The 26,530-nt window shown below is 40.2% G+C and overlaps 1 long non-coding RNA gene and 1 pseudogene across 2 annotated transcripts in view; one reads left to right on the plus strand and one right to left on the minus strand.

Annotated features, from left to right (window-relative positions):
• Nucleotides 1-9,116, plus strand: part of LOC307184135 — a 179,004-nt gene extending 169,888 nt beyond the window's left edge. The window contains exon 13 of the long non-coding RNA XR_013827664.1: nucleotides 8,485-9,116. This is a non-coding gene — a long non-coding RNA (uncharacterized lncRNA). The remainder of the gene's footprint in view (nucleotides 1-8,484) is intronic.
• Nucleotides 9,117-15,674: 6,558 nt separating this feature from the next.
• Nucleotides 15,675-16,495, minus strand: LOC307184131 (phosphatidylinositol transfer protein alpha isoform-like; annotated as a pseudogene). The gene has a single exon. The product of its transcript is annotated as a phosphatidylinositol transfer protein alpha isoform-like (transcript).
• Nucleotides 16,496-26,530: the final 10,035 nt, after the last annotated feature.

A 26,530-nucleotide genomic window follows, 5' to 3' on the forward strand; every position in this document is an offset into this window, starting at 1 on the left:
CCCTCTATTTAGTCTATCATTTGTACCCCACAAAATGCTACATTTCTAGCCTCTTCCCTGAAGAAAAATAGAGATTAATTACAGCTCCCTATCAGATCTATGAATTTTTTAATGTGTCACCTAAGTGAAATTTAATGAGTCCCCAAAGTACATGACTAAGGTTTATGAAAAGCACTCACCAAAAGTATAATTGTTCCATGTGAGTGGCCTACTAGAGCTTCTAACTGTATGCTGCACTTGGAAAAAAAAAAATACACTTCTGGAAAATTAACACTCTGCTACAAAACATGAATAAAATAAAGCCTTCTTTGCTCTACTTGAGTTATATCTTTATTACTTGCTAAGCCCCAGCCTCCCAATTTGGAATGGAAGCAGAAATTCTCAAACCTCATTAGCCATTTAGGGAAACTAAAGCAATTCACAAAGTCTCCAGGGATGATTCCCACCGTCTAGAGAATGGCAGTTGTCTAGAAGGGGAAAATCACTGTTGACAAGTGAAAAGACGTCTATCCTCTGGAATGCCATTGATATGACAAGAAAGATGTGCTCTCAAGGCACAGACACATCCTCTCGTCCAAGATAAGAGCTCCAGTAAGCATGGAGCACAGCATTTACAAATCATCCTCCTGTAAAAGGAGACAGGCATTCTGTTGTTCACTATCGAAAACATCATTGAAAAAATGTAGAGATAACATAGAAGGACAAGATGCTGAACTGTTAGGGACGCTGGTTCCCTCTCTCAAGATCAACGCCAAGCATGTAGAGAAGGAAAACTGTGAGAAATCCTTGATAGGGGAAGTGCTTTGAACTGGTTTGTGCAGGGTATGGTGGCTTTAGCCCCAAACAGGAGGCAGCCCAAAAAGGGAAATATTGGCACTCTGGTTCTATTTCTCCTCTGCTGCTGTCTTGGAACAAATACTGCCCATTCCCATGCGTGAAGTGACTCAGATCCACTGATGTGCTGGAACTGGTATAGCGGCTCTCAATAGCTGATTGTTAACTTGTCAGAAATTTTGCAAGCCAGTTTTTAAATACAGCCATTATTAAAAATTAAATTATATAAATTTACAATTAAGTAAGTTGTATTAAAAACAAAGGCAACACTCATGTTTATAGCAGCATTATTTACAATAGCCAAAAGGTAGAAGCAATCCAAGTGTCTATCAACAGATTATGGATAAAGAAAATGTGGTATATATACATAATGGAATAGTATTCATGCTTAAAAAGGAAGGAAATGCTGACACATCCTACAACATGAATGAACCTTGAGGACATTATGCCAAATGAAATAAGCCAGACACAGAAAGACAGACACTGCATGATTCTACTTAAATGAGGTACATAGAGTCGTCAAAAAACGCCCAAAGTAGAATGGTGGTTTGCCAGGGGTAAGGGGGTGAGAGGAATGAGGAGCTGTTTAATGGGTATAGAGTTTCAGTTTTGCAAGGGAAAAATTCTGGAAGTTGGTTGCACAGCAATGTGCATAAACGTAGCAATTACTGAACTATACACCTAAAAATGGTTAAGATAGTAAGTTTTATGTAGTGTGTATTTTACAGCAATTAAAAGTTTAAAAATTAATTTTTTTTAAAAAAGCAAAGGCAATAGAATCTCAATTTCCTGGTTTTCATAATATTTGATAATTATGTAAGATATTACTACTAGGGGAAATGAGTGATGGGTACCCAGAACCTCCCTGTGCTATTTTGCAACTTATTATGAGTCTATATTTTAAAATAAAAAGGTTTTTTTGAACAATAAATACTCAAAAGTCATCACTTCCTAATTATACTACAATTTGCAATTATCTGTATTCTTGAGATTATTTGTATCTATTGTACTTGTAAGGTGGAAACTCTATATAATACTGTGCTACTGCACATCTCTCAACTCCACTTTCAGTTGGCAACTTGAAATCAGCCCTGATTTTATACCATGAAAATCAACAAACCCTACTAATCAGGGCTTCCCCCCAACAACCCCCAGCTGGTTGTTAAGCCTTTACCAGCAGTCTGTGGTCCAGGTGTACTCAGGATTAAAATTAGTTTAACAGTGAAGTCCTGCACTTGTGAGGGTATGAGACAAATAAGTGGGGACTAACGGACCTCAAGCAGTTGCTTAGAAACTTCAGAGTTGGGGAATTACAACCGAGGAATGCCCTCTTCTGCTGTTTCTCCCAAGGAAGCTGTGATAGTTAATTCTATGTGTCAACTTGACTGAGCTAAGGGATACCCAGAGAGCTGAAAAAACATTATTTCGGGGTGCACTGTGAAGGTGTTTCCAGGAGATTAGCATTTGAATCAGTAGACTTAGGAAAGAAGATCCTTGCTCTGGAGTGAGGGCGGCTATCAGCTAATCCGTTTTTCAGGGCCTGAAGATATAACAAAAAGATGGAAGAAGGAAGAATTCTCTCTCTTCCTCTCTCCCTCTCTCTCCCTCTCTCCCTTTTCCTCTCCCTCTCCCCTCTCCCTCTACTGGAGCTGGGATTTCTGTCTTTTGCTGACTTTGGGTTTTAGGATATCAGAGCTCCTAGTTCTCCAGCCTTGAACATTGGGATTTACATCAGTCACCCCGTGGTTCTCGGGCCTCTGCACTCAGACTGAATTATACAGCCTACTTCCCTTGTTCTCTGGCTTGCAGATGACAGATTATGGGACTTCTTGGCCTCCATAACCTCGGTGAGCCAATTCTTTTAATAAATCTCCTCTTATTTATCTATCTATCTATCATCTATCTATCTATCTATCTACATATGTTCTATTGGCTCTGTTTCTCTGGAGAACTCTGATTAATACAGAGGCAATGGAGAAAGACCAGACCAGCAGCGTTGTTTTGAGAGGTAAGGGGTGACTGATTGTGGGTTTTCTTGACAGTGGGTTTTCTCCTGCTTGGAGCTCTGTATCCTAGGGCTCATCCACTCCCAGGTCCTGAGTTCATTGGAGCTGAAGCAGAGTGGTGTCTGGCTTTCTCCCATTTCCTGCTTTTGGGGGTAGAGACATATTTTTTTCTAAATTGTGGCTATGATGGGGCCTGTGGACACTTTGAACTTTTTAAAATGGGAGAGTCAGGAGAAACTTGCCTCTAAACAGGTATTATTTCTGGAATTCTGAAGAAAGCATACTCCGTCCATGAGAGTCAGCTGAAACCATAGTTATAGGAGGAACTCCAGTCCCACTCAAGCATTTAGTTCCTCACTAAAACCAAGTAGGAAAAAAATTTGAGGGAATGGATTTTGGACTTGAAGAATTTTAGGCTTTGGACTTTTAAGTCACAAGAACAAGAGATTTTGATTTTGGATTTTAATTCCTTTATTCAAATTATCTCTGGGCTTAAGTTTACAAAACAAATTTCATTATTAGACTTTCATTTCTCCCTGAGAATTTGATAAAGAGAAAAGATGTATATTCACATTAGATGTTGTTCCATATTTTTAGAGTTTTTATTATTATAGAACCTTACTATTTTCATTCAGTTTTATGCAGAACCTCTGATATACTATGTTGAGCAATGTAATTGGACATAGTTTGGCATGGAAAATAGGAAATTAGTTTTCAGCCTTTGAAATGGAGTATCTTTAGTGTTGACTGATTAGTGTATTTTCTTACCCATTTCCTAGCCTTCTGTGGTCAAAACTACACTCCCACCAACAATCCCAGAATGATGCCCAAAAGAAGTGGTTGGTTTGGGAGGAGCACTCTTATGAAACAGGGACAAAACTGAAAACAGCCTATGGTTGACCATAGGCTTAATTACTAAATCAATGGATTAGAAGAACAAAAAGCCAAGGAATGTAGGAATAGAATTCCTTTCTTCTACTCCCCACTTCCAAGAGAAGGGCTTTTTCCTAAGTATGCTCTCCTCATTTTTTGCACTCCATCCCAAGGTAGGTGGAGTGACTTCTCTGATTGGTAAATCTGTGAAGAATAACCACTAATGCAAATTCTCAGCTCTGCTCTTCTTCCTCTTAGAAGCCCTCAAGAGGCTCACTTCCCCTGCTAACCCACCCAATCCCTTTACCCATCCAAGGTTAAATCTACTTAATTGTAGGTTAAGTATTAGCAAGGACACATGGTTACAGACATAGAGCCACATCCTCTAACCTCATCTCTAACAATAATGAAGATGTAATCAAAATGTTGGCCTCTATATTTACTCTTTGTTTTATTTTCTCAATTTGTCCAAAACTCAGGCAAGGAAGAGGGATGCTATTTATTTGGGGTCCTCTTGGGAACCCCAATGAAAGATGTTTCATATCTTCCAAAGAGAAATGCTACATTAGGATTTCAAAAGAATAAATAACAAAAACTATTATAGAATCCTAAATACACCTAATAGCTGAATCTTGACAAACAATGTCTTGATGTTAAGGATTATATCCTCCACTTAGCAAACATGAGCTTTCTCTGATAGCCATCTTCTTTCTCTAAAACATTTATAACCATATTTGATGGAATAAAAGTAACATAAATGGCAAAATATATATTACATGCAGAGCTTGCTTAATTATTTCCAACAGGAGGAAAATCCATTCCTTTGTCTTCTGCCTAACCATAGTTAATAGCAAGCAAATATTTGAATGAGACATTTCCTGAACTTTAGAAAAGAAAATCAATGCAATTCCTTTTTAATATAGCAGATTTTTTTTTAATTCATGGCATTACACACCATTGTACAGCAATTATACTCCAATAAAGATGTTAAAAAAACAAAACAGTAGTCCCCCAAAACAAGTCTTAATCCTCTGAACTAAGTGAATGTGACCTTGTTAGGAAAAAGGGTGTTTGCAGATGTAATTAAGTTAAGGATCTAGAGATGAGATCATCCTGGGTTCAGGGCGAGCCCTAAATTCAATGACAGGGATTCTTAGAAGAGAAAGGTAGAGGAAGATGTGAGAAAGAAACACAGAGGGAGGACTTCCCTGGTGGTCCAGTGGTAAAGTATCTGCCTTCCAGGGCTTCCCTGGTGGTGCAGTGGTTAAGAGTCTGCCTGCCAATGCAGGGGACATTCCAGCCCTGCTCCGGGAAGATCCCACATGCTGCGGAGCAACTAAGCCCGTGCGCCACAACTACTGAGCCCACACGCCACAACTACTGAAGCCTGCACACCTAGAGCCTGTGCTCTGCAACAAGAGAAGCCACTGTAATGGGAGGCCCGCGCACTGCAACAAAGAGTAGTCCCCGATCACCGCAACTAGAGAAAGCCTGCACAGCAATGAAGACCCAATGCAGCCAAAAATAAATAAATAAAATAAATTTAAAAAAATAATAGTAATAAATAGTTGATTTAAAAAAAAAAGAATCCTCCTTCCAATGCAGGGGACACAGGTTCTATCCCTGGTTGGGGAACTAAGATCCCACATGCCGCGGGGCAACTAAGCCTATGTGCCACAACTACTGAGCTTGTGTGCCTCAACTAGAGAGCCTGTGTGCCGCAACTACACAGCCCATGCACTCTGGAGCCCACACGACCTGGAGCCCCTGTGCCACAACTAGAGAGAGAAAATCTGCACACCACAACTAGAGAGAACCCTGGTGCACCACAACGAAGACCCTATGCCACAATGAAAGATCCCACATGCCGCAACTAAGACCCAATGCAGCAAAAAAAAAAAGAAAGAAAATAAATATTTAAAAAATAAAGAGACAGAGGGGAGGGCCATGTAAAGATGAAGGCAGAGACTGGAGTGATGCAGCTACAAGCCAAGGAACGCCAAGGAATGCCAACAGCTACCAGAAGTCAGGAGAGAGGCGTGGAGTGGATTCTCCCTCAGAACCTCCAGAAAGAACCAGCCCTGCTGACACCTTGATTTCTGGCCTCCAGAACTGCAAGAGAATAAATTTCTGTTGTTTTAGGCGACCCAGTTTGTGGCACTTAGGTTAGGGCACACCTAAAAAAACAAATGCAACATCTCACAAGTTATTAAAAAAAAAAAAAAATTCACGGCATTAACAGAAGTTCCGAGAAAGACATTTTGAAGTGGAACGTAATTTATTTTCTTTAATAACAAAAAACATGCTCCATAAAAGTTTTATTAAATGACAAAATGCAGCCTACCAAATGCTCTTCTGAATCTGACCTGTACTGTGTGGCCAAATATAATGTGATGTAACAAAATACAATTTTAAAAGGATACACTGTTGCTCTCAAGAGTAAGATTCTTATCAATCTCATAGCTGGTGATAGCCTTTGGACTGTTTTATTTTTAGGAGCTGCTGATGCTGTTCACAGCAGGACAGATACATCATATAAAGAGGAAATAAGAGAAAGAATAGTGACAATGTCTCTTTTATTTAAATTTAATTTTATTGGAGCATAGATGATTTACAATGTTGTGTTAGTTTCAGGCATACAGCAAAGTTATTCAGTTATACATATACATATATTCATTGTTTTTTAGATTCTTTTCTTATATAGTTATCACAGAATATTGAGTAGAGTTCCCTGTGCTACACAGTAGGTCCTTGTTTATCTATCTTATATGTAGTAGTGTATGTATGTTCATCCCAACCTCCTGATTTATCCCTCCCCACCACATTTCCCCTTTGGTAACCATAAGTTTGTATTTGATATCTGTAAGTCTGTTTCTGTTTTGTAAATAAGTTCATTTGTATCATTTTTTAAAATTAGATTCCACATATGAGTGATAACATATGATATTTGTCTTTCTCTGTCTGACTTACTTCACTTAGTATGATAATCTCTAGGTCCAAGCATGTTGCTGCAAATGACATTATTTCATTCTTTTTCATGGCCGAGTAATATTCCATTGTATATATGTACCACAATCTCTTTATCCATTCCTCTGTGGATGGACATTTAGGTTGCTTCCATGTCTTGGCTATTGTAAATAGTGCTGCAGTGAGATCATATGGTTTTTATTCTTCAGTTAATTTGGTATATCATACTAATTGATTTGTGGATATTGAAGAATCCTTGCATCCCTGGGATAAATCCCACTTGATCCTGGTGTATGATCCTTTAATGTATTGTTGGATTCAGTTTGCTAGTATTTTGTTGAGTATTTTTGTGCCTGTGTTCATTAGTGATATTGGCCTATAATTTTCTTTTTTTTTGTGGTTTCTTTGTCCGGTTTTGGTATCAACGTGATGGTGGCCTCATAGAATGTCATTCTTTCTTTCTCAGATGTTCAGCAATATTAGAAGCAATCACAACACCTCCATAGTCCTAGAATTCTGCTTACCCTTCATATCATCCTATGGCAGTAGCACTTGAAAGTACAAAGTCTTGCCTTCAATTGGCATACTTAGTACAAGTGATCCATGGAATGATTTAGCTATTTTGGTACTATTTACCATGGGCTGTGAAAATCCAGTTTCTTAATGTTAGCTGGATTCTCCTTGTCTTCATCTTAAACCAGACCAAGTAACTAATCTTAGGTCTCCCCCCGCCCGCCCCCACCCTTCCCTGAGGATCTGTTGCCTACAACCATCCCTGGTAAAAATTTCTCCAAAATTTAATTTCTTGTAACAATATTTAATGGCTACCTCGCAGATTTAACTGGTAAAGCAGGCAATAATCAAGAGAACCTATGCAGATAATACCACAGCCAAAAATAAAACCAAAAAGCTTGTCTATTGGGGCACCACTACTGCTGCCACTGAACAAAGGAACTAACTGCAGCTTGCACTGTTGTCATCCCTGGTATTTAATACTGGATCCAGCAGTTGGCAACACAGACACTGTTGTGCCTGCCAACTGGATGCTGCTGCCACTGACATCAGAAAGCAATCTCCACTGTCCTTTTTTCTTTGTGTCATTAGTTTCAAATTCAAAATCCCAGATGAGTCCATCTGATTGGCAAAGCCTAAGTCAAGGGCTTACATCCCAGCTAGGAGAGGAGCTAGAATACTAGATGTCTTTTCATTTCAACTTCTCTTTTGGGGACAAGGAATCCCTTAAATTCAGGGGGGTTTCAAATGGTGGACATCAGTAATTACTAGTGTTCATTATACATATAATTTCTCAGTAAATGCCATAGGATGTAATAGATGTACACAGAGTTGTTTGGTTTTTATCAATAGTATATTTAATATATACAGCAGCATACTGCCTGCCTCTCATAGCAGACAATAAATAGAAATTGCTGTTAATACTATCATAAAACTGTCATAATTACTATCATAATCATGGTCATCATTATTAAAAAATATCAGGCTACAGGGATCAGTGAATAAGGATTAAATGAGATAGCTAAAGTCTTGAGAACACTGTAGAGACCAATGACAAAGAAGCGTAGATAGGCCCTCCTGATGCTGTGACACTATATAAGACCCTCCAGAAATTAGGTGTGACCAAGGGATGGAAGAGAGAAACTCTAAGCTGACTAAAAATATGCATTTTTCATCATGATGGATCAGAGACTCAAAAGAGAAAGTAAGTTGTTATAGAAGATCAAAAGGAGGTATATTTTTGCATACTACACTGTAAGCTGATATTTGTACACACTACATCTTTTCCCAGGTGCTCTGTACCAGTCAAGCAAGATGCCTGTATTGACCCCTTCAGGAAAACTTCAGAGGACCTGCCACACCCACTGGCCCTTTGCCCTTTTTATAAGATTCTTTGAGTTCTTTACACACTGGCTACCATGGATACCAGATTGGCTCACCACAGTGAAAGCTGGTAAGCCATTTATAGGCTATTTTGCAGCTTATGAGGGTATCTGGCCCCAAGTTCATGCCTTAGGAGTCCTTGTCTTCTCTTAGGAAGTATGAACTCAAGTCACAAAGAGATACAGAAGCAATTGGTCTTAATGGCAGGAGGAGAGAAAGAAAGTAGGCGAGTCAACATAACGGCAGTGGAGTAAACTGATTAATGGCTATATATCTTCCTTCCATACTAGTATGTACCCACCTTTGCAATGTGACTTTTCTGCTTCTCCCTTGTATAAGTGAGGTCTGTTTCTCCAAATCCTTGAATCTAGGCTGGCCTTTTTAACTTGTTTTGACCAATGGGTTGTGGGGGAAGTGATGTTATTTGAGTTCTGAAGCCTAAGCCTCAAGGGGCCTTGCAGCATCTGTTTCGCCCTCTTGAAATGCTGCCTTGAGAACATTATGCTGTGAAGAAACTTGGGGTGGAAGACAACATGGAAAAAGGCCAAGCCATTCCAGTTTTCCCAGCTGAATCCATTCCATCCAACCTACATGAGCAAGCCCAGGTAAGATCAGCAGAACAGCCCAACCAACACAAAAAATCATGATGAATAATAAATTGTACTTGTTTTAAGCTAAGTTTGAGATTGTTTATTACCATGTGACCACCATGTAAGCTCGTCTAGCCTACAGGAGAATAAGGGGCCATATAAAGGAGACTCAAAGGACCCCTGCTGACTGCCAGCACCTACTGTGAGGCATCTGAGTGGGATCATCTTGTACCTTCCAACCTTAAACAAAGCACAGCGACATGACTAGGCAAAAAGCAGCAGACTGCCAAGTTGGTCCATAGAATCTTGAGAAATAATAAATCCTGACTGTACTTTCTTATGCAATTTACCCATGGGCAAATGCTGCCAGCTTTACCTTCAAAATGCATGCTGAATCTGATCACTTCTCATCAGCTCCATCACTATCATACAGGACCAAGCTACAGTCATCTCTTGCATGGATTATAAAATGATCTCCTGACAAGTCTTTTTGGAGTGATTAAAATATTCTATATCTTGATTGTGGTGATGGATACATGATGTACATTTGTCAAAAGTCATCAAGCTGCACACTTTTAAAAAGGTAGAGTTTATGGTATTTAAATTATAAATCAATAATCTTGACTTTTAAAAAAATAATGTGAAGCCATCCAAGCTTTCAGGTCATTTTCAAACAGAGTACAATAAATCCATGTTAAACCAACTGCATTTTTCTAGGACAAATGCAAATACTCTTCAGTATGGAACAAAGAGAAGAAATCAGGCTATAAAAACATCAGAATTTACTCTTAGTAAACAAATGCATGTACAAGTCTCACTACTTCAGAGAAGCTTATAGAACTGGATATCATTATAATAAATATGCTCAGGAAGAAAACTTAATGAGCTATTATAGGCAAAAATTTCTTTATTAAATGATCCTGTATATCATAGAAGGCAAAGCAAGAAGCAATTACTATCGTCAGCTGGTGCTTTTAAATAGTTTGCTTCATAGATGGATGAAAGGATTGATATACAGAGAACTGATATCAACTCTTGGCATACTTGCAGTACATATTTGAAAAAGGCTTAACCACTTTTTGTTCTTTTTCCTTACAGTTTTATTGAAATATAATTGATGTACCCACTATATGTTTAAGGTGTACAGCATAATGATTTGACTTACACACATCATGAAATGATTACTGCAATAAGTTTAGTGAACATCCATCATATTATATATATATAAAATTAGAGAAATAGAAAAAAAATTTTTTTCTTGTGATCATAAGAAAATGATCACAAGTTGTTGACCCTCAACAACTTTCATATATAACATAAAGCAGTGTTGATTTATCATGTTGTATATCACATCCCTAGTATTTATTTGTCTTGTACCTGAAAGTTTGTACCTTTGATCGCCTTCATCCAATTCTCCCTCCCCACATCCCGCTTCTGCTAACCACAAATCTGATTGCTTTTTCCATGAGTTTGTTTGTTTTTGAAGTATAATTGACCTGTAGCACTTTGTTACTTCCTGTTACACAACATAATGATTCAGTACTTCTGTACATTTCAAAATGATCACAATAAGTCTAATCACGATCTGTCAACATAGAAAGATACTACATAGTTATTGGCTATATTACTCACCCTGTACATTTCATACCCCTGACACATTTATTTTACAACTGGAAATCTGTACTTCTTATCTCCGTCACCTGTTTCTTTCCTCTCACCACCCTCATCCCCTCTGGCAACCACCTGAATGTATTTCTAATTCTGTTTCTGTTTTGTTTGTTCATTTGTGGTTTTTCTAGAGTCCACATATAAGTGAAATCAGATATTATTTGTCTTTCTCTGTCTTAATCACTTAGCATAATATACTCTAGGTACATCCATGATGGCACAACTGGCAAGATACTATTCTTTTTTATGGCTGAGAAATATTCCATTGTGTATATATATATACCACATCTTCTTTATCCATTCATTTATCAGTGAGCACTTAGGTTACTTCCATATCTTGTCTATTTTAAATAATGCTACAGTGAACATAGGGGTACCTATATCTTTTCAAATTACTGTTTTTGTTTTCTTCAGATAAATACCCAGAAGTGGAATTGCTGGATCCTATGGTAGTTCTACTTCTGATTTTTTTTTTTTTTTTTTTTGGCCATGCTGCATGGCATGTGGGATCTTAGTTCCCCAATCAGGGATTGAACCCATGCCCCCTGCAGTGGAAGCACAGAGTCTTAACCACTGGACCCTCCAGGGAAGTCCTCTACTTTAAGTTTTTTGAGGACTGTCCATACTGTTATCCACAGTTGCTGCATCAATTTACATTTCCACCATCAGAGGACCAGGGATCTCTTTTCTGTACATGCTCACCAACACTTATTATTTATTGTATTTTTTATAATAGCCATTCTGACAGGTATGAGGTGATACTTTGTTGTAGTTTTGTTTTGCTTTTTCCTGATCATTAGTGATGTTGAGCATCTTTTCTTGTGCCTGTTGACCATCTCTATGTCTTCTTTGGGAAGATGTCTACTCAGGTCCTCTGCCCATTTTTTAATCAGATAGTTTGTTTGTTTGTTTGATGCTGAGTTGTATGAGTTCTTTGTATATTTTGGATATTAACCCCTTGTCAAATATATGGCTTGCAAATCTCTTCCCCTGGTCCGTAGGCAGCCTTTTCATTTTGTTAATAATTTCCTTTGCTGTGCAAAAGCTTTTTAGTTGGATGTAGTCACATTTGTTTATTTTTGCTTCTGTTTCCCTTGCCTGAGGAGACAGATCCCAAAAAATATTACTAAGACCAGTGTCAAAGAGCTTAGTGCCTATGTTTTCTTCTAGAATTTTTATGATTTCAGGTTTTACCTTTAAGTCTTTAATCCATTTTGAGCTTATTTTTGGGCATGGTGTGAGAGAGTAGTCCTGTTTGATTCTTTTGCATGGAGATGTCCAATTGGAAAAATTGAAGTGACCATTTATTGAAGAAGCTGTCTTTTCTCCATTGTATATTCTTGCCTTCTTTGTCATAGATTAGTTGCCCATAGAAGTGTGAATTCATTTCTGGGCTCTCTATTCTGTTCCATTGATCTATGTGTCTGTTTTTGTGCTGGTACCATACTGTTTTGATTACTGTAGCTTTGTAGTATAGTGTGAAATCAGGGAGCATGAGACCTCTGAAGCTTTGTTCTTCTTTCTCAAGGTTGCTTTGACTATTCAAGGTCTTTTCTGTTTCCAAAACATTTTAAAATTATTTGTTCTTGTTCTGTGAAAAATGTCATTGGCATTTTGAAAGAGATTGCATTGAATCTGTAGATTGCCTTGAGTAGTATGGTCATTTTAATAATATTAATTCTTCCAATTCGTGAACATGGTATATCTTTCCATTTGTTTGTGTCATCTTCAGTTTCTTTCATCAGTGCCTTATAGTTTCCAAGTAGAGATCTTTTACCTCTTTAGTTAGATTTACTCCTAGGTATTTTATTCTTTTTGATACAGTGGGATTGTTTTCTTAATTTTCTTTGTGATAGTTCATTGTTAGTATATAGAAACCCAACAGATTTCTGTGTATTAATTTTGTATCCTGCAACATTACCAAATTCATTCATGAGTTGTAGTAGTTTTTTGGTGGCATCTTTAGGATTTCCTGTGTATAGTATCATCTTTTCTGCAAAAAATGACACTTTAACTTTTTCCTTTCAAATTTAGATTCCTTTTATGTTTTTTTCTTGTATGATTGCTATGGCTAGGACTTCCAATAGTATGTTGTAAAAGTGGCAAGAGTGGATATCCTTGTCTTGTTCCTAATCTTAGAGGGAAAGCTTTCAGATTTTTACTATTCAGTATGATGTTAGCTGTGGGTTTGTCATATATGACCTGTGTTATGTCGAGAAGCATTCCCTCCATAACCACTTTGTTGAGAGTCTTTATCATAAATAGATCTTGAAATCTGTCAAAAAGTTTTTCTGTATCTATTGAGAGGATTATATGATTTTTTATTCTTCCACTTGTTAATGTGGAGTATCACATTGATCTATTTGTGGGTATTGAATTATCCTTGCATCCCTTGGAAAATCCTACTTGACCATGGTGCATGATCTATCCTTTTAATGTATTGTTGAATTTGCTTTGCAATTACTTTGTTAAGGATTTTTGCATTTATGTTCACTAGTGATATTGTCCTGTAATTTGGTGATGTCTTTCCATGGTACTGGTATCAGGGTGATGCTGGCCTCATAAAATGAGTTCAGAAGCATTTCTTCCTCTGCAATCTTTTGGAATATTTTGAGAAGGATAAGCATTAACTCTTCTCAAAATATTTGATAGAATTCACCTGTGAAGCCATCTAATTCTACACTTTTTGTTTGTTGGGAATATTTTTATTACTGATTCAATTTCATTATTGCTAATTGGTCTGTTCATGTATTCTGTTTCTTCCTGGTTCAGTCTTAAAAGATTATACATTTCTAGGAATTTGTCCATTTTATTGGTGTATAATTGTTCATAGTAATCTCTTTTAATCCTTTGTATTTCTGTGATATTGGTTGTAACTTTTCCTTTTTCATTTCTTATTTTATTGATTCAGGCCCTCTTTCTTTCTTTTTTTTTTTTTTTTTTGATGAGTCTGGCTGAAGGTTGTCAATTTTGTTCATCTTTTCAAAGGACCAACTCTATGGTTTGTTTGTTTTTTTTATATCTTTATTGGAGTATAATTGCTTTACAATGGTGTGTTAGTTTCTGCTTTATAACAAAGTGAATCAGCTATACATATACATATATCCCCATATCTCCTCCCTCTTACATCTCCCTCCCACCCTCCCTATCCCACCCCTCTAGGTGTTTCTATGGTTTTTTACATCTCTATTTCATTTATGATTTTATTTATGATTTCTTTCCTTGTACTAACTTTGGGTTTGTTTTTTTTTTTCTACAGTAAGTCCCCTACATACGAACCTTCAAGTTGCAGACTTTCAAAGATGTGAATGTGCGTTCACATGTCCAATCACGTAAGTTAGTTCACGTGTCTGGTGTACACTGTCACATGCATGCATCCTCTACAAGTGGTTTTCCTTTATGTACTTTAGTGTACAGTACTTTATAGAGTACAGTATCTTTATTTCAAGCCCAGGATGTCTGGAAGCAAGAGTAAAAGCAGCAATGATGTAGCTGGTACTGTACTGTACTTTTCATGGTACTGTACTGTAAGATTAAATTTTTTTTTTATTTTTTGAGTTCATTTGGTATGTGTTATTTGTGTGAAAAGTATTATAAACCTATTACAGTACAGTACTAAATAGCCTATCGTGTTAGTTGGGTACCTAGGCTAATTTTGTTGGACTTACAAACAAATTAGACTCATGAACGCACTCTTGGAACAGAACTCGTTCGTGTGTAGGGGACTTACTGTAGTTCCTTTAAGTGTAGGGTTAGGTTGTTTATTTGAGATTTCTCTTGTTTCCTGAGGTAGACTTGTATCACTATAAACTTCTCTCTTAGAACTGCTCTTGCTGCATCCCATAGATTTGGATCATTGTGTTTTCATTTTCATTTATCTCCAGGTATTTGCTTACTTCTTCTTTGATTTTTTCAGTAATCTATTGGTTGTTTAGTAGCATATCATTTAGTCTCCACATGTTAGTGTTTTTTTCTTTCTTTTCTTTTTTTTTTTTTTTGGCTGCACAGCTTGTGGGATCTTAATTCCCCAACCAGGGATCAAACCCAGGCCCTCAGCAGTGAGAGCAGAGTCCTAACCATTTGACTGCCAGGGAATTCCCTACAGTTTTTTTCTTGTATTTGCATTGTGGCTGGAAAAGATGCTTGATATGATTTCAGCCTTCTTAAAGTTTACTGAGACTTGTTTTGTGGCCTAGCATATGATCTGTCCTGGAGAATGTTCCATGTATGCTTTAAAAGAATGCATATACTGCTGCTTTTGGACAGAATGTTCTATATATATCCATTAAGTTCATCTCATCTAATATGTCATTTAAGGACAGTATTTCCTTATTGATTTTCTGTCTAGATGATTTGCCCATTCATGTAAGTGGGGTGTTAAAGTCCCCTACTATTGTGTTACTGTCAATTTCTCCCTTTATGTCTGTTAATATTTGCATTATGTATTTAAGTGCTCCGATGTTGGGTGTGTATATATTTACAATTTGTTTTTGAAAGACTAAAATTGTCACTTGGAAATAAAGTGCCTCCCAGGGCACACAGAAATAGGTTGAGAACACAATGGTTGGAGAGGGAGGAGCTGTAAATACAGCAACCTACACACCACACATCTCAGAGGAACAGGCTCCCGCACACATGGACTTCATAATACCAGATGGTCTATTTGTTCACAATATTAAAGGGCATCTAGAATTAGCTACAGTAAGGGATAAAAAGTTGTCTGAAGAATGGACACAGAAAGGCTATGTCTGAAGATGACCTGTCACTTGGGAGGGTGGAGCTGCTGGGCCTTCCTTTTGACCACTGTCTTGCAAAAAGTGCAGAAGAAGGAGAGGTGGCTTTAGTCATCTGCCATCATTCCTTTCACTGGGTCCTTTTGCCTTGTCTCATCCAGCTGTCTCTTAATCTCTTCTTCCATCCTTTGAATGCTATCCATAGTCAGGTCAACCCACTTATTGAGCCAACAGAACAGCTGCCTGTGGAAGTTTGTAAACAGACACCTCTCTTACTTATGTATAAAGTTTTCCACTTTGTTCTGCAGGCCCCACCACTTGAACTTGACAGTAACCATGTTGTATGTATGAATGTATGGGTAGTCTTTCTGATTTACAAGTTCTTGCTTCCAGTTGGGGCTCAAGGGTTCTCAGCCTGTTTTGATAGGTTTAAATTTTGCTGGGTCTTCCTCTACCTTGAAATCCTTTCTAAGTACTTGGTTTTGATCTGCAGTGTCTATATATATGGCTTCCACATGTTTTCATGCCTCAGGTTCCAGTTTATGCACATTCTCCTGGGTGCCAAGATATGGTTTGTGCCAGGTTTCAATTTTAATCAGAAAGTCTTCTTTCATGTACTCATTTGTAATAACAGTTCAGCAATAAGGGTAGGAGGGTAGGCATTCCATGCTTTTTCATGTATATTCATGGCTCCCTCTGGGGCCAGCATTTGAACAAACATGGGCACTTTGCTCTGTAAGTGGTAGATATTGTGTGTTTACTAGCCTTTCTCACTGTCCTTCTCATAGGGCTCATTCACCAGGACCTCTATGCCTTTACCACCACCAGTTTCATTTTTGTTGACCTCAGCCACAGAATACAGCTACCCCACTTGATACTCTTCCACAGCCACAGGTAAGATGACTTGATACTCCTTGAGCAGCACCATGTTGCTTCACAGCTAGGCAGCTGCCCACTGCCCACCCAGCCTCCTGCCTGCTTCCCAGTGGCCACTCTCCCCATGGCCTGGCCCAGTCTGGCTGCCTGTGCACCTTCCTTGTGGTCTGCTCTGTCCCTGCCACTCTTGCTGCAATCACTGGTTGGCTTCCGCCATCGCAGCCTCGCTGCCTCCTATGTCACTGCTGGTGCTGCCCAGAGCTCCAGTTCTGCCTACAATTATTATATCTTCTTCTTGGACTGACACTTGATCATTATGTGGTATCCTTCTTTGTCTCTTGTCACAGTCTCTTTAAAATAGACTTTAAGTCTATTTTGTCTGATATAAATATCACTACCCCAGCTTTCTTTTCATTTCCATTTACATGGAAAGCCTTTTCCCAATCTCTCACTTCCAGTCTGTGTATGTCTTTAGATCTGAAATGAGTCTCTTGTAAGGAACATATATATGGGCCTTGTTTTTGTATCATTCAACCACTCTATATCTTTTGATTGGAGCACTTAGTTCCTTTACATTTAAAGTAATTGTTGATAGCTTTGTACTTACTGCCACTCTGTTAATTGTTTGGGGGTTATTTTTGTACTTCTTTTTTGCTCCTTTCTTCTTTTGTTCTCTTCCCTTGTGATTTGATGACTATTTATCGTGTTATGTTTGGAATCCTTTCTTTTTTGTGTATCTATATAGATTTTTAGTTTGTACTTACCATAAGGTTTATATATAGAAATATATGTGAGTGTATAATTATTTTAAGTTGCTTATCTCTTAAGTCTGAACACATTTTAACAACCCTGCATTTTTACTCTCCCCACCTTTACTGTTTTTGACATCATATTTTGCATCTTTTTGTTTTGTGTACCCCTTGACTACTTATTGAGAATATAGATGATTTTACTACTTCTGTCTTTTGACCTTCCTACTAGCTTTATACATGGTTGATTTACTATCTTTATTGTATATTTGCTTTTATCAATGAGATTTTTCCTCTGTAATTTTCATGTTCTAGTTGTGGCCTTTTGTTTTGTTTTGTTTTGTTTTTTTGCTTAGAGAGTTCCCTTTAACATTTCTTGTAAAGCTGGCTTGGTGGTGCTGAACTCTTTTAGTTTTTGCTTGTCTGTAAAACTTTTGATCTCTCCATCAAATCTGAATGAAAGCCTTGCTGGGTAGAGTATTCCTGATTGGAGGTTTTTCCTTTCATCACTTTAGAGTGGGTGGCTGTGCAGCTGGGGATCCTGGATCTAGTGTCCACCTGCTGGTAGGCAGGACAGGTTCCTGACATGGCTGGCTGCAGGGTCCTGGGTGTCCCAAAGCTGGCGCTGGCCCACTGATGAATGGGGCTCAGTCTCAAGGGTGGCTGGCTGAGGGGTCCAAGGTGTCTCAGAGCTGGTGGTGTAAACCTGCTGGAGGGCAGGGCCAGGGCCCTTGGGGTCCCAGGGCTACTGCTGGCCCACTGGTAGGTGGAGCCAGTTCCCAGGGTTTCTGGCTGCAGAGCCCTGGGGGACCAGAGCTGGTGTCAGCCACTGGTCTGTGGGGCCAGATCTTGAGCAGCTGGTTCAGGGGCCCAGGGTTTCCCAGAGTTGTCCTGCTGGTGGGTAGGGCCAGGGCCCAAGGGTCTCAGGGCTGGTGCTGGGTGCTTGTAGGTGGGCTGTGTCCTGACACAGCAAGATGCAGGACTGCGTTTGTCCTGGGGCTCATGTCTACCCACTGGTGGGAAGGGCTGGGTCCTGAGGCCTCTGGCTATAGGGCCTTGGGGGTCATGAAGCTGGTGCTGGCCTGTTGGTGGGTAGGCTGGGTTCTAACATGGCAAATTGTCATACTTTAGTGGTCCTGGGGCTGATAGCCTGTTAGTGGGCAGGGCTAGGTTCTGGGGTCTCTGGCTGCAGGGTCCTGGGGGGTCCCAGGGTTGGTGCCAACCCTCTAGCAGGTGGAGTCTGGGCCCAGGCTGTCCTGGAGCTATTGCCTGCCCACTGGTGTGTAGAGTTGGGTCCTAAGGTCTCTAGGCTGCAACTCTGGGTGTACCAGAGTTGGTGTTATGCCCACTGCTGAGCAAAGCCAGGTCTCAACAACTAGCTGTTGGGCCTTGGGGCTCCGAGGCTAGTTCTGGTGCACTGATGGGTGGGACCAGATCCTGGGCCCTCTGGTGGGCAGGGTCAGGTACCAGGGCAGCTGGGGGCTCAGGGGTTCCTAAGGCAGCCAATCTGCTAGTGGGTGAGGCTGTGCCTCTGCCTGGCTAACTGCTTGGCCTCAGGCATCCCAGTACTTGTGCCAACATGCTGATGATCAGGGCTGGGTCCCAGCACTAATACGCTAGGAGGACTCAAAAATGGCACTTGTGGGCTTCCTTGCTGGTGCAGTGGTTGAGAGTCTGCCTGCCGATGCAGGGGACGTGGGATCGTACCCCAGTCCGGGAAGATCCCACATGCCGCGGAGCGGCTAGGCCCGTGAGCCATGGCCGCTGAGCCTGCGCGTCCGGAGCCTGTGCTCCGCAACAGGAGAGGCCACAACAGTGAGAGGCCCGCATACTGCAAAAAAAAAAAGAAAAAAAAAAAATGGCACTTGTCAGCACCAGTGTCCTCGTGGTAGAACACATTCCCCTTAATGGCTGCAACCAGTGTCTATGTCCCCAGAGTGAGCTCCAGTTGCTTCCTGTCTCTCCGGGAGGCTCTCCAAGATCAGCAGGTGGATCTGACCCAGGCACCTTTCAAATTACTGCTTCTGCTCTGAATCTTGGAGCGTGTGAGATTTTGTGTGTACCCTTAAAGAGTGGACTCTCTATTTCCTACAGCCCTTTGGCTCTTCCAAAAGTAAGCACCACTGGCTTTCAAAGCCAAACGTTCTGGGGGCTTATCTTCCTGGTGAAAGACCCCCAGGCCCTAAGCTGGGGAGCCCAATGTGGGGTGGACCTCTCACTCCTTGGGGAGAACCTCTGCAATTGTAATTATGCTCCCATTTGTGGGTCGCCCACCCAAGAGTATGAGTTTTGACTATACAGCATTCCTGCCCCTCCTACCCATTTCACTGTGGTTCTTTCTTTATATCTTTAGTTGCAGAAGATCTTTTCTGCTAGTCTCCAGGTCTTTCTCATCAATAATTGCTCTGTAAATAGCTATCATTTTGGTGTGCCTGTGGGAGGAGGTGAGCTCAGGGTCTTCCTACTCTGCCATCTGGGCCACCCTCCCCACGTTTTGTTTTTTTTAACTAGAATTGATGCCATAATTTTTAAATTTTAGTCACTTATTATTTTGTAAGTCATAATATGAGTAGGAAAGACATGTTGTCAGTGTAATAGGACACTAGAAATGAGTGCAATAAGAAAGGCGCTTTTTTTTTTTTTTTTTGCGGTACACGGGCCTCTCACTGTTGTGGTCTCTCCCGTTGCGGAGCACAGGCTCTGGACACGCAGGCTCAGCGGCCATGGCACATGGGCCCAGCTGCTCTGCGGCACGCGAGATCCTCCCGGACCGGGGCACAAACCCACATCCCCTGCATCGGCAGGCGGACTTTCAACCACTGCGCCACCAGGGAAGCCCAAGAAAGGAGCTTTGACATGTATACACTGATGGGGATAAAATTGATGACTAATAAGAACCTGCTGTATAAAAAAATAAATAAAATAATTTTTTTTTAAAAAGGAGCTTTACCTGGAATTAAAATTGCACCCACTACTATTTTCTTTTAATTTTTATTGGAGTATAATTGATTTACAATGTGTTACTTTCAGCAAAGTGAATCAGTTATACATACATATATCCCCTCTTTTTTAGCTTCTTTTCCCATATAGGCCATTACAGAGTATTGGGTAGAGTTCCCTGTGCTGTACAGTAGGTCCTTATTAGTTATCAATTCTATATATAGTAGTGTGTATGTGTCGATCCCAATCTTCCAATTTATCCCTCCCCCTCCTTACCCCCCAGTAAACATAAGTTTATTTTTTACATCTGTAACTCTATTTTTGTTTTATAGATAAGTTCATTTGTAGCCTTTTTTTATATTCCACATATAAGCAATGTCATATGATATTTGTCTTTCTCTGTCTTACTTCACTCAGTATGACAATCTCTAGATCCATCCATGACTTACTTCACTCAGTATGACAATCCCTAGGTCCATCCATGTTGCTGCAAATGGCATTATTTTGTTCTTTTATTTATGGCCAAGTAATATTCCATTGTATATATGTACCACATCTTCTTTATCCATTCCTCTGTTGATGGACACTTAGGTTACTTCCATGTCCTGGCTGTTGTGAATAAGTGCTACAATGAACATTGTGGTACATGACTCTTTTTGAATTATGGCTTTCTCAGGGTATATTCCCAGTAGTGTGATTGCTGGGTCATATGGTAGTTCTATGTTTAGTTTTTTAAGGAACCTCCATACTGTTTTCCATAGTGACGGTATCAATTTACATTCCCACCAACAGTGTAGGAGGGTTCCCTTTTCTCCACACCCTCTCTAGCATTTATTGTTTGTAGATTTTTTTTTCTTTCTTTTTTTTGTGGTACGCAGGCCTCTCACCGTGTGGCCTCTCCCGTTGCGGAGCACAGGCTCCAGACGCGCAGGCTCAGCGGCCATGGCTCACGGGCCTAGCCGCTCCGCGGCATGTGGGATCTTCCCGGAACGGGGCACGAACCCGTGTCCCCTGCATCGGCAGGCGGACTGTCAACCACTGCGCCACCAGGGAAGCCCTGTTTGTAGATTTTTTGATGATAGCCATTCTGACTGGTGTGAGGGGATACCTCACTGTAGGTTTTTTTTTTTTTTTTTATGCGGTACCTGGGCCTCTCTCACTGTTGTGGCCTCTCCCGCTGCGGAGCACAGGCTCTGGACGCACAGGCTCAGCGGCCATGGCTCACGGGCCCAGCTGCTCCGCGGCATGTGGGATCTTCCCGGACCGGGGCATGAACCTGTGTCCCCTGCATCGGCAGGCAGACTCTCAACCACTGCGCCACCAGGGAAGCCCCTCATTGTAGTTTTGATTTGCATTTCTCTAATAATTAGTGATGTTGAGCATCTTTTCATGTGCCTCTTGGCCATCTGCATGTCTTCCTTGGTGAAATGTCTATTTAGGTTTTCCACCCATTTTTTAACTGGATTGTTTGTTTTTCTGATATTGAGCTACATGAGCTGTTTGTATATTTAGGAGATTAATCCTTTGTCTGTTGTTTCATTTGCAAATATTTTCTCCCATTCTGAGGGTTGTCTTTTTTGTCTTGTTTAGGTTTCCTTTGCTGTGTAAAAGCTTTTAAGTTTAATTAAGTCCCATTTGTTTATTTTTGTTTTTATTTCTTTTACTCTAGGAGGTGGGCCAATAAAGATCTTGCTGTGATTTATGTCAAAGAGTGTTTTTCCTAGTTTTCCTCTGAAAGTTTTATAGTGTCTGGTCGTACATTTAAGTCCTTAATCCATTTGGAGTTTATTTTTGTGCATGGTGTTAGGGAGTGTTCTAATTTCATTCTTTTACATGTAGCTGTTCAGTTTTCCCAGCAGCACTTATTGAAGAGGCTGTCTTTTCTCCATTGTATTTTCTTGCCTCCTATGTCATAAATTAGGTGCCCATATGTGCATGGGTTTATCTCTGGGCATTCTATCCTGTACCATTGCTCTATATTTCTGTTTTTGTGCCAGTACCATACTGTCTTGATTACTGTAGCTTTATGGTATAGTTTGATGTCAGGGAGCCTGATTCCTCCAACTCCGTTTTTCTTTCTCAAGATTGCTTTGGCTATTTGGGGTCTTTTGTGTTTCCATATGAATTGTAAGATTTTTTGTTCTAATTCTGTGAAGAATGCCATGGGTAGTTTGATAGGGATTGCATTGAATCTGTAGATTGCTTTGGTTAGTATAGTCATTTTCACAATATTGATTCTACCAATCCAAGAACATAGTATATTTCTCCATCTGTTTATGTCATCTTTGATTTCTTTCATCAGTGTTTTATAGTTTTCTGAGTACAGTCTTTCTCCTCCTTAGGCAGGTTTATTGCTAGGTATTTTATTCTTTTTGTTGCAGTAGTAAATGGGAGTGTTTCCTTAAGTTCTCTTTCTGATTTTTTGTTGTTGGTGTATAGGAATGCCAGAGATTTCTGTGCATTAATTTTGTATCCTGCAACTTTACCAAATTCATTGATTCATTCTAGTAGTTTTCTGGTAGCATTTTTAGGATTTTCTATGTATAGTATCATGTCATTGGCAAATAGTGACAGTTTTACTTCTTCTTTTCCAATTTGTATTCCTTTTATTTCTTTTTCTTCTCTGATTGCTGTGGCTAGGACTTCCAAAACTATGTTGAATAAGAGTGGCGAGAGTGAACATCCTTGTCTTGTTCCTGATCTTAGTGGAAATGCTTTCAGTTTTTCACTATTGAGTATGATGCTTTCTGTGGGTTTGTCATATATGGCCTTTATTATGTTAAGGTAGGTTCCCTCTATGCCCATTATCTGGAGAGTTTTTATCATAAATGGGTGTTGAATTTTGTCAAAAGCTTTTTCTGCATCTATTGAAATGATCATATGGTTTTCATTCCTTAATTTGTTAATGCGGTGTATCATATTGATTGAGAAAAATAACATTTTTAAAAATGAAGGATAAAGGCCACTTTTTCTTAGTAGCTTACTCAAGCAGATTATCTCAGTGATAAATTAAAACCCTTGAATGGTCTGAATCTATCACTTTTGGTCTAAACTTACAACATTTAATGTTAAAGGTAGGAGTCATTTCCCATTTAGCCTCCCTCTCAGTTCAGTTCAATCAAGCTGTGCTACAGAAACTGGCTTACACTCTGCTTATGAGCCCAACTGTTAACTCCAAGTTCTACTCTTCTTACCCTGTCAGTCTCACCCTCCTAGGTAATTCAAAGGGCAGAACAATCAAATAGGCTGCTATGATTGTTAAAAGCCCAAGCCACCTTATGCAGACAAGTAAGTTCCACCACTCCTGAATGGACCTTGTATTAATTATGGTAAATATTCCTAGCTGCTGTTACCTAATCCCTGAAATCTCAGTGGATTTGAAACCCTGCAACTGAGATCAGGACTTGAACCCAGCAAAAACCCAGATTGAGACTTGAGCCCATGGGCCGGGACTCGAACCCAGGCAAAAACAGGATTGGGACTTAAACCCAGGGTTTTTTAACTGAGATCACACACCTGGTCTCAGGACTTAATGAAGCTCGGGTTCTTTTTTTAAAATTTATTTATTTGGGGCTGTGTTGGGTCTTCATTGCTGCGCATGGGCTTTCTCTAGATGTGGCGAGCAGGGGCTACTCTTCGTTGTGGTGCGTGGGCTTCTCATTGCGGTGGCTTCTCATGTTGAGGAGCATGGGCTCTAGGCACGTGGGCTTCAGTAGTTGTGGCTCGCGGGCTCTAGAGTACAGACTCAGTCATTATGGCGCTTGGGCTTAGTTGCCCCGCAGCATGTGGGATCTTCCTGGACCAGAAATTGAACCTGTTTCCCCTGCATTGGCAGGCAGATTCTTATCCACTGCGCCACCAGGGAAGCCTGAAGCTTGGATTCTTGTTGTCTTGTCACAGAAAGAATTCAGTGAGAGACAAAGTGATAGGTAAGAAGTGGATTTACTTAGAGAGAAACACACTCCACAGACAGAGCGTGGGCCATTTCAGAAGGCAAGAGTGGCCCTCAGGGTATGGGGTTGTCAGTTTTTATAGGGGTGGGTAATTTCATAGGCTAATGAGTGGGAGGAGTATTCCAGCTATTTTGGAGAAGGGGTGGGGATTCCAAAAATTAGGCCAGCACCTGATTTTTGACCTTTATGGTCAGCCTTGGAACTGTCATGGCACCTGTGAGTGTGTCATTTAGCTTGCTGATGTGTTACAATGAGCGTATCCTGAGGCTTAAGGTCTAGTGAACTTGTCCGCCTTCTTGGACCTGTTGGTTCTAATCAGTTTATATTGTGTCCTCGGGCTATGTCATTCTTTTAAAAGTTGTGCCCTGCCCCCTCCCCTCCTGTTTCAGCTTAACAAATTCTGATGTGGGTCAGGAATAATGAGGACTCTGCCCCATTCATTCAGGGATTCAAGCTCCTTCCATCAAACAGCTCATTGTCCTCTGCTGGATCCTTTCTGCATTTTGCCAAGACAAAGGAAAAGAGAAAGCATGGGGGATAAATAGCATGGGAGATTTTTCTGGGGCTTGAAATGGCATACATCAGTTCCTCACACATCTCACTGACCAGACTATAGGCACATGCCCCCACATAGCTGAAGGGATGCAGGGAAACGTAACTTAGCTATATGCTAAGGAAAAGAGGATGTTTGTTATCTATTGCTATGTAACAAATTATCCCCAAACTTAGTGGCTTAAAACAATCCTTTGTTATCTCTTAATTTCTGTGGGGTAGGGATTTGGGAGATCAGTCAGGTGGTTCTGCCTTGGAGTCTCTCATGAGGTTGCGGTCATCTGAAGGCTTGACTGGAGCTGGAGGATCTACTTCCAGGGTGGTTTATTCATAGCTGACATGTTAACTCTGGCTGCTGGCAGGAGGCCTCAGTTCCTCCCAACATAGGCTTTCCCACTGGGCTGCCTGCGTGTCCTTGGCCATAGCAGCTGGCTTCCCCCAAAGTGAGCAATCCAAGAGAACAAGGTATATAAGCCACAAGCCCTTTGTGACCCACTACACAAGGGTGTGGATGCTAGGAGAGGATGTCTGTGGGCTATCTTGTAAATTGGCTACCACCTGAGGTTTGGTGAATATCTGACACAAGTCTGTTTCAGGCAGTTTGATACTGTGATTTATGGTAAGAAATATATATTTGGTCTTCATCTCCCTTTCTGGCACAGAGCTCCTAAAACCCTTGTAATTATCCTAAGTGATAAGAGGGATAAATGTATCTTTTGTTATGTTATGTTAATGAGGTGACTTTTGGACCACCCTTAGGTAACCTAAGGGAATCAACCCCTTGATTGGAACTTTCAGCCCCACCCAGCAACCTCAGGGAGGGGGAAAAGGGCTGGAAGTTGAATTCATTTCCAATGGCCAATGATTTAATCAATCGTGCCTATGCAGTGAAACCTCCATAAAACCCAAAAGAACATTTTTCAGAGATTCCAGGTTGGTGAATACGTGATTTGGGGAGAGTGGTGCACTGAAAGAAAGCATGGAAGCTCCTGGCCCTTCCCCATACTTTGTGCTATGTATCTCTTATCTGGCTGCTTCTGAATTATATCCTTTTCTAATAAATCACTGATCTAGTAAGCAAAATGTCTGAGCCCTGTGAGCCACTCTAGCAAATTAATTGAAGTCAAGGAAGAGTCTTGAGAATGTGTGATTTACAGCCAGCTGGTCAGAAGTACAGGTAACAAGCCGAGCTTGTGAATGGCATCTGAAGTTGGAGGGATAGGGGGATGGCAGTTGTGTAGGACTGAACCCTTAACCTGTGGAATCTGATGTTATCTCTGGGTAGTGTCAGAATTGAATTGAACTGTAGGACGCCCAGCTGGTATCTGGAGAATTAGCGGATGCTGTGTGGGATACTCACCACCCCCCCCACCCCACCCCCCCCCCCGCCCCCGCACACACTGAAAATTGAGTCTCAGAACGATTTTAGGCAGAAAGGTCGGACACAATCAGCAAGACAACTTAGCGGTTATCTACCTGATTTATTAGCACTAGTTTGACGAAATCAATGGGAACGTTAATATGCCTAAGGAAACTAGACTCAACCCTCTTATACATAGTACAAATGCTTCTCTCATTATTACATTTTTTACAGTGGCACAAATCCCTCCAAAACTCATCCCCCGCCCCAGAACTTCCCTCATAAAAAAGTCATAAAAATACGTAAAGCCATAAAGTATTAGGGGAATAATTTCTTTTATAAATCCTCCTAGGGTGAGAAAGGTTCTTAAAAATATGAACTAAATTAAAAATTGGTACATTAACTATATAAAAATATGAACTAAATTAAAAATGGATACATTAACTATATAAATATTTTAAACACCATAAACAAAGTAAAAAAATGACAGTTGGAAAAAACTCACTTGTAAGACAAATACAGCCAATTTCCCT

This window comes from Stenella coeruleoalba (genome assembly GCF_951394435.1).
Source record: "Stenella coeruleoalba genome assembly, chromosome: 3".
Classification (NCBI taxonomy): domain Eukaryota; kingdom Metazoa; phylum Chordata; class Mammalia; order Artiodactyla; family Delphinidae; genus Stenella; species Stenella coeruleoalba.